Source organism: Elephas maximus, chromosome 14, assembly GCF_024166365.1.
Source record: "Elephas maximus indicus isolate mEleMax1 chromosome 14, mEleMax1 primary haplotype, whole genome shotgun sequence".
In the NCBI taxonomy this organism is placed as follows: Eukaryota; Metazoa; Chordata; class Mammalia; order Proboscidea; family Elephantidae; genus Elephas; species Elephas maximus.
The window spans coordinates 71,238,460-71,247,922 of record NC_064832.1 but is presented as its reverse complement, the minus strand read 5'-3'; the positions used below and the strand labels follow the sequence as shown (position 1 = coordinate 71,247,922).

The window sequence follows — 9,463 nt, the reverse complement described above, 5'->3', positions numbered from 1 at the left end:
GGCTTATGGCCTGTCGCTGAGGTTATCATCCATTGTGTCACACTCAGCCACTGACATAGAGTTGAAATACATGGAAAAGACCTTTTCCCCCATATACTAGAAGGAGAGGAATATGATTCATGAGCTCAGCAATAAATCAGAGTGAACCAAAAGCAACGGAGCAGTAGGGCAAATCTAGGCTGGAAAACCTAAAGATTTCCAGAGGAAACAATATTAAATATAAACCCTTTCCTATGTGTTGATAACTATATTTATTTCAAGTTTCTAAACCATTGAAAGTGATGACACATCTTAACTTTGCAACATGCCAAATGCATCATTTCCTTCCCTTTCCCCTCTACGTCACACCGTCTACCTCCCCACCAACATTTAAGGAAAAAGCTGAGAACAGCAAGCCCTACAAGATAATACTATAGAACTTTCATTTGCCTTATCTTGAGAGATTTTTGGCTTTTTTTTTTTTTTTTTTTTAAGTGACAACTGTTCTACAGAGAAGCAGGTGTGTAATTTCTCTGCATTTTTTTTTTTTTTTTCTTAACCTGGTTTCTGTGATGCCATTATGAGTACATACTAGTTCAGATACTTCTGGCTTTTAAGAGAGTCTTGCTTTGTAAGTATTAAGGCTTGAGATATGAGTCAGGGTTTGTGGTGCAAAAAAGCTGCAGAAAAGACTAATGATGTCAAATAGCAGCCAAGCATGCCTGTGTTAGTCTGATAATTCCAATATCTGTGTCTTATTTGAGTCTGGTTCTGATGCTTGCTTTGTCTTTTCAGACTGTTTTCTCTTGCCTTTTAGCATGCCTCGTAATATTTTGTTGAAAGCTAGACAATGTGTTGGGTAATAGGAATTGAGAGAATACTCCTTTAGTGTGAGATTTTATGTTAACCTCTTTAGGAGCTGGGCTTTGCATTTAACGTTTTTTTTTTTTTTTTTTTATAGCTGTAGGTGCCAGGGACTTCAGATTCCTTTAGTGCCCTTGCTGTCCTGTTGATCTAGGGCTTCCTCGGAGAGAGAGAGCCTGAGTCTTGTTGCAGCTCCCTCAGGCATTGTTCACTCTTGTTGCATTGAAGCCTGGTTTCTGTGATTTCTGCTCCAGGTAAGCAAATCTCAGCTGTCTTAGATGCATCTGTCTCTCTAGATTTTGCTGTGACAGTATGTCCTGTGATTCCATTTCTCCGAATACCTCAAGCTTGATTTTCAATTTGTTCAGTTTTTCTTACTATTATGGACAGGAGTAATGATTTCTAAGTTAGCTGTTGAAGTGGAATCCCGAAATCCATATGACTGACTTCGAAATGACCAAATACCTTCATTTGTTCATTCTTTAATCAAAAAGGAGCCAAATAATCTTCCCATGATCTTCCTAAAAATTAAAATAATAATAATAACTTAGCCGTGGGGAAAAGGATCTATTTTCAAAGCTAAAAATAAAAAGGAGCTATACAAAAGCATAAAATGCCCACACGTACAAATCAATAAAACCAAAAATCCCTGAATTTGAAGGTATCAACACAGGATAGCACCACAAGAGCCACCAGTTGTCCTTATAAGATAATGGGTGTTGGATTTATTGTAACTCCCAAGGTATTCACTCAGCTATTCACTAGCTACATCCTTTCCAGTATTTCACATTTGGGAATTTCCATATCAAAACATAAACTTTAGCATACCGACTTTTCCTTTATCCTTGGGCAGTTGTAGCAAAAATACTCTACTGGTAACATTTTTTTTTTTTTTATTAGCTTTTATTGAGCTTCAAGTGAACGTTTACAAATCAAGTCAGACTGTCACATATAAGTTTATATACACCTTACTCCGTACTCCCACTTGCTCTCCCCCTAATGAGTCAGCCCTTCCAGTCTCTCCTTTCGTGACAATTTTGCCAGCTTCCAACTCTCTCTATCCTCCCATCCCCCCTCCAGACAGGAGATGCCAACACAGTCTCAAGTGACCACTTGATATAATCAGCTCACTCTTCATCAGCATCTCTCACCTACCCACTGTCCAGTCCCTTCCATGTCTGATGAGTTGTCTTCGGGAATGGTTCCTGTCCTGGGCCGACAGAAGGTTTGGGGACCATGACTGCCAGGATTCCTCTAGTCTCAGTCAGACCATTAAGTATGATCTTTTTATGCGAATTTGGGGTCTGCATCCCACTGATCTCCTGCTCCCTCAGGGGTCCTCTGTTGTGCTCCCTGTTAAGGCAGTCATCGATTGTGGCCAGGCACCAACTAGTTCTTCTGGTCTCAGGATGATGTAGGTCTCTGGTTCATGTGGCCCTTTCTGTCTCTTGGGCTCTTAGTTGTCGTGTGGCCTTGGTGTTCTTCATTCTCCTTTGCTCCAGGTGGGTTGAGACCAATTGATGCATCTTAGATGGCCGCTTGTTAGCATTTAAGACCCCAGATGCCACATTTCAAAGTGGGATGCAGAATGTTTTCATAATAGAATTATTTTGCCAATTGACTTAGAAGTCCCCTTAAACCATGGTCCCCAAACCCCCGCCCTTGCTCTGCTGACCTTTGAAGCATTCATTTTATCCTGGAAACTTCTTTGCTTTTGGTCCAGTCCAGTTGAGCTGACCTTCCATGTATTGAGTATTGTCTTTACCTTCACCTAAAGCAGTTCTTATCTATTAATTAATCAGTAAAAAACCCTCTCCCACCCTCCCTCCCTCCCCTCCTCGTAACCACAGAAGTATGTGTTCTTCTCAGTTTATACTATTTCTCAAGATCTTATAATAGTGGTCTTATACAATATTTGTCCTTTTGCCTCTGACTAATTTCGCTCAGCATAATGCCCTCCAGGTTCCTCCATGTTATGAGATGCTTCATAGAATCGTCACTATTCTTTATCGATGCGTAGTATTCCCTTGTGTGAACATACCACAATTTATTTAGCCATTCGTCCGTTGATGGACACCTTGGTTGCTTCCAGCTTTTTGCTATTGTAAACAGAGCTACAATAAACATGGGTGTGCATATATCTGTTTGTGTGAAGGCTCTTATTTCTCTAGGGTATATTCCTAGGAGTGGGATTTCTGGGTTGTATGGTAGTTCTGTTTCTAACTTTTTAAGAAAACGCCAGATAGATTTCCAAAGTGGTTGTACCATTTTACATTCCCACCAGCAGTGTATAAGGGTTCCAATCTCTCTGCAGCCTCTCCAACATTTATTATTTTGTGTGTTTTGGATTAATGCCAGCCTTGTTGGAGTGAGATGGAATCTCATCGTAGTTTTAATTTGCATTTCTCTTATGGCTAATGATCGAGAGCATTTTCTCATGTATCTGTTAGCTGCCTGAATATCTTCTTTAGTGAAGTGTGTGTTCATATCCTTTGCCTACTTCTTGATTGGGTTGTTTGTCTTTTTGTGGTTGAGTTTTGACAGAATCATATAGATTTTAGAGATCAGGCACTGGTCGGAGATGTCATAGCTGAAAATTCTTTCCCAGTCTGTAGGTGGTCTTTTTACTCTTTTGGTGAAGTCTTTAGATGAGCATAGGTGTTTGATTTTTAGGAGCTCCCAGTTATCTGGTTTCTCTTTGTCATTTTTGGTACTATACTAGTAACATTTTTAATTTAGTTTAGTAGTTAGGCAAGACTCAGCCTAACCTCTGAGATTGGCTCCAACCAACTTTAAACCAAGAATTCTCTAACATCTAGCTAAACTGGATGACTCCCTGTTCACTGAATTATACCTTGGCACCTTTCTTCAAGCTGTTTCCTTCTGTTTAGAAATCTTACTCCTTCCACTCTACCTTTGGAAATCTTACTCGTCTTTTAATTAATGATACCAACCTCATAAATCTATCCAACACAAAGTGAGAGTTTCTGTCTTTGAAATACACATGGCTTTATTTATGTCTCTGTTATGCACTTAATATATTCTGCCTTTCATTTAAATTTAGTTGCACTTACTTTATGTCTAGTAAATGAGTTCTAATTTCTTTTAAGATGTGTCCTATGCTTGGTGCCTTATACATGTCAAAAATTGTCAGTCTAAAGAATAGAGGGAGAAGATCAAGTTCAAGCTGGGAACAGTGAGTTACTAGGGCTCGTTGAATTATATAATCTCAGAGTTGATAGGAATTGCCCAGTTCCAAGGCAACATAATAGATGGATATACTTAGGGAATGGATCCCACTGATAACAAGGCTCCTACTTTTTATTGGCTCAATACTCAGGACCCAGAATGCTCTAACACTCTTTGAATAATATTCCCCTTGGAGTGTTATTACTCACACTGAGACTCATTGTCCATCTTCCCATCAAGTCACATACCTGGTAGATCTTCCTAAAGTTCACTCCCACAAGACTGGCATTTTAACATCCAAAAGATCATGGATTATGGAAAGTTAAAGACCTTACCATGCAATCTGTTCTCCTGAGTGTTTAATTAAGTTTGAAATAAAGCAGGTGATCCCATGAACTTCACTATTTAGATTCTATTAAGTGGTCATTTAGCCTGAGCTTGAACGCATCCAGTGTTGGGGTTTCACTTTCTTGGGTCTCCTGAAATTTCTTGTCTCCCAAGATTCTTTCACATTTGTTAGCTCTATCTTCTCACAACAACCTCGTATCTATTTTATAGATAAGGAAGTATCTACTTTATAGATGAGGATCAGAGTAGAAAAGAAGAAACAGGGCCAAAGTTTAAAAATTTTGATACAGAGATAAGAGGTGTTGGTGATTGGAAGCCTCCTAACTATGGGCTGTAGGGCAGGGACAATTTCATTTAAAAAAAATCAGCCAGTGGAGTTCTTAATTCTCATCATGTGAAACCACTGTGCTGCTTCTTGAATCTCTTCCTACGCTTGGCTGCACTGACTCTCCTCAGGCTTCTCTGACAATTCTTTCTCAGTCTTTTTTTGTGTGTGTGTGTGGGATTGCTTCTGCACTCCCTCACCATGCCCATCCTGGACCATAGGATACAAATCTATGGCTGATAACCCCTAAACATATATCCGAAAACATATCTCAGACTCACACATCCAATTTGCAACCAGACATCACACCTGGATCACTCAGGAACCATAATCTAAACTAGTCCAAAACTGAACTGATGGCCTTTCCCCCAAACATTCTGGGTTTCCTCTTAATGAATAGTACCAAGCATGCACCTTTAGCAGAATATTATCTTAACTTCTCTTCTCATTTCCTTAACTCATGGAGACCATGTCTTGTGAATTCTGAGTCAAAAACAAACTCCTTAACCTACACCTATGCCCTCTCCAAATGTTCTAAGCCAGGGTCTCCTCATCTTGCTCATGAACCATGGCAACTTTCACCAGACTGCTCTCTGTATATCAAGACTTACCCCTAACAGACACACACACCAAATCCATCTATTAGTTGGTAACGAATGAGATTTTCTGACAAACTAATCTGCTTGTGACACTCACTGTGAGTTTACACACTCCCCATGCCTAAGAGGTAAGCCACAATCTTCTTAGACCAGTGTGCTGGATCTTCTGTGATCTACGCTGTGCTACCTTCCCAGCCTCACTGCATGTATGCTCCCCTTCTGCCTTCCATTCCAGTCATACTAACATTAAAGTTTCTTGGGTACATTAGGGCATTTTATATCTCTGATTCATTTATCAAGCTGTTACATTTTTCTGAAATCCTCTTCCTTCTTTTTGTTATCTAGAGAACATCTACTCATCTTTTACAGCTCAACTCCATTATGACCTTTTCTATGAAAAATTTCTTAAACACCCCCTGCCAAGGTAAAACTAATCATTCCTTCTTTTGTGCCTCTTCTCTGATTTTCCATGCCTTTATCACATACATCAATGAATCTCTTGTACAGCAAGGATCGTATCTAACTTCCCTCTGCACACGAAACTCCCACGCCTAGCATTGTGCTTAGAACCTAGTACTAACAATAGGCATTTTTTTGAATGGATACATGAATAAATTAAGGAATGAATGGCTGTAGCAATGGTGAATGTGATGGTTAATGTTAAGTATCAACTTGGGTAGACTATGATTCTATGATTTGGCAGGCACTGGATTGGTTATTTTTCCATAATGTAAGGCAACGTAATTACTTTCCATGTTGTGATCTAATGTGATCAACCAATCATTTAAGGGAGTTTTCTTGAGGATGTCTTCTACCTTCAGTATGTAAATGGATATTCTGGCAAAACTTGCTCTCTCTAGACCCTGAACTTTTCTGGTTGCCTGACTTGCAGTTTCTGGGACACAAGTCTGCAGAAGTTTCCAGCCTGCAGCCTGGCCTTCAGAACTTGGATTCACCAACCCCCGCAATCTTGTGAGACAGTAGAGATCTCCAGCCTGCTCCTTGATCTATGGATTTGGAACTTGCCAGCCCCAGCAACTGTGTGAGCCATTCCGACTCATGGTGACCCTATAGGACAGAAAGGAACTGCCCCATACGGTTTCCAAAGAGCAGCTGGTGGATTCAAACTGCCAACATTTGGTTAGCAGCCAAGCTCTTAAACATTGTGCCACCATGGCTCCTATACATACATACATATGTATACACACACACACACACACACACACATATATATCACTGGTTTTGCTCCTTTAGATAACCCAGATTAAGACAATGAATATCAACATGGCATGCACCCATAAAAACATGGGTTAATACATGAAAATTTAAAGTCCAATGTGCTACCATAAAGTAAGACAGTGTCTAGGGAAGAGAGTACTTAACATTTGTTAAATACAGTGTACAGATACTTTACCATCATTGTTGTTGTTCTTGTTAGGTGCTATAAAGTTGGTTCTGACTCATAGCAACCCTATGTACAACAGAACAAAACACTGCCCAGTACTACACCATCCTCACAATCCTTGTTATGCTTGAGCCCATTGTTGCAGCCACTGTGTTTATCCATCTCGTTGAGGGCCTTCCTCTTTTTCACTGTCCCTCTACTTTACCAAACTTTTTACCAAGCACAATATCCTTTTCCAGGGACTGATCCCTCCTGATAACATGTCCAAAGTACATGAGAGGAAGTGTCGCCATCCTTGATTCTAAGGAGCATTCTGGCTGCTTTGTTCATGCTTTTGGCAGTCCATGGTATATTCAATATTCTTTTCCAACACCACAACTCAAAGGCATCAATTCTTCAGTCTTCTTTATTCATCTCCCAGCTTTCCCATGCATATGAGGCAATTGAAAACACCATGGCTTGGGTCAGGCGCATCTTAATCCTCAAGGTGATAACTTTGCTTTTCAACACTTTAAAGCAGTCTTTTACAGCAGATTTGCCCAATGCAATTTGTCATTTGATTTCTTGACTGCTTTTTCCATGGGTGTTGATTGTGGATCCAAATAAAATGAAATTCTTGACAACTTCAATCTTTTCTCCATATATCATGATGTTGCTTATTGGTTGCCAAAAACCAAACCCAACCCATTGACGTCCAGTCAATTCCCACTCATAACGACTCTATAGAACAGAGTATATCTGCCCCGTAGAGTTTCCAATGAGTGCCTGGTGGATTTGAACTGCCAACCTTTTGGTTAGCAGCCATAGCTTTTAACCACTACACCACCAGGGTTTCCCTTATTAGTCCAATTATGAGGATTTTTCTTTTCCTTATGTTGAGATGCAATCCATAATTTGATCTTCATCAGTAAGTGCTTCAAATCCCCTTCACTTTCAGCAAGCAAGGTTGTGTCATCTGCATAACGAAGGTTGTTAATTAGCCTTCCTCCAATCTTGGTGTCCCGTTCTTCATATAGTCCAGCTTCTCAAATAATTCGCTAAGCATTCAGATTGAATAAGTACTGTGAAAGAATGCAATCCTGACTCACACTTTTCCTGACTTTAAACCACTTACTCTCCCCTTGTTCTGCTTAACCTACTGCCTCTTAATATGTGTTCAGGCTCCTCATGAGCATAATTAAGTGTTCTGGAATTCCCATTTTTCATAATGTTATCCATCATTTGTTATGATCCACACAGTCAAATGTCTTTGCATAGTCAGTAAAACACAGGAAACATCTTTGTGTTATCCTCTGCTTTCAGCCAGGATCTATCCGACACCAGCAGTGACAGCCCTGGGTCCACATCCTCTACTGAATCCAGCTTGAATTTGTGGCAGTTCCCTGTCGATGTACTACTGCAGCTGCTTTTGAATGATATTCAGCAAAATTTTACTTGCGTGTGATATTAATGATATTGTTCTATAATTTCTGCATTTTGTTGGATCACCTTTCTTTGGAATAGGCATAAGTATGGGTCTCTTCCAGTTGGTTGGGCAGGTAGCTGTTTTCCAAATTTCTTGGCATAGATGAGCGAGAACTTCCAGCACGGCATCTGTTTGTTGAAACATCTCAATTGGTATTCTATCCATTCCTGGAAACTTGTTTTTCGCCAATGCCTTCAGTGTACCTTGAACTTCTTCCTTCAGTACCATCAGGTCCTGATCATATGCTACCTCCTAAATGTTGGTTGGCCATTTCTTTTTTGGTATAGTGACTCCTTTCATCTTCTTTTGATGCTTCCTGTGCCATTTAATATTTTCCCTCTAGAATCCTTCAATATTTCAACTGGACACTTGAATTTTTTATTTCTTTCAGCTTGAGTAGTGCCGAGCATGTTCTTCCCATTTGGTTTTCTAACTCCAGCTCTTTGCACATGTCATTATGATACTTTACTTTGTCTTCTCAAGCCACTCTTTGAAATCTTCTGTTCAGCTCTTTTACTTCATCAGTTCTTCCATTCAGCTTGCTACTTGACCTTCAGGAGCAAGTTTCAGAGTTTTTTCTGACGTCAGTTTTGTTCTTTTCTTTCTTTCCTCTCTTTTTAATGACCTCTTGTTTTCTTCATGTATAATGTCCTTGATGTCATTCTACAACTTGTCTGGTCTTAGGTCATTTGTGTTCAGTGCATCAAATCTGTTCTTCAGATGGTCTCTAAATTCTGGTGGGTTATACTCACAACTATACTTTGGTTCTCATGGAATTTTCTTCAGTTTCAACTTGCACTTGTATATGAGCAATTGATGTTCTGTCCTGCGGTCTGCCCCTGGCCTTGTTCTGATTGATGATACTGAATTTTCTATCGTCTCTTTCCACAGATGTAGTCAATGTGATTCCTGTGTATTCTATCTGGTGAGGTACATATGTATATGTTGTTGAAAAAGAAGTATTTACAATGAAGAAGTCTTTGGTCTTACAAAATTCTATCATGTGATCTCTGGCATCGTTTCGATCACTAAGGTCATATTTTCCAGCTACCAATCCTTCTTCATTTCTAACTTTCGTGTTCCAATCACCAGTAGTTATCAATGCATTCTGACTGCATATTCAATCAATTTCAGACTACAGAAGTTGGTAAAAAATCTTCACTTTCTTCATCTCTGGCCCTTGTGTTTAACAGGTAAATTTGAATAATAACTGTATTAACTTGTCTTCCTCGTAGGCTTATGGTTATTATCCTATCACTGACAGCACTGCACTGCAGGATAGATCTTGA

The 9,463-nt window shown here is 39.6% G+C and overlaps 1 long non-coding RNA gene across 1 annotated transcript; it reads left to right on the top strand.

The window, feature by feature from the left end:
* The first annotated feature begins 394 nt into the window (after nt 1–394).
* LOC126058061 (uncharacterized) lies at nt 395–9,155 on the top strand. Its single transcript, XR_007513072.1, has 3 exons — nt 395–499; nt 941–1,097; nt 6,197–9,155. It is a non-coding gene; the product is annotated as an uncharacterized LOC126058061 (long non-coding RNA).
* The last annotated feature ends 308 nt before the right edge of the window (nt 9,156–9,463 follow it).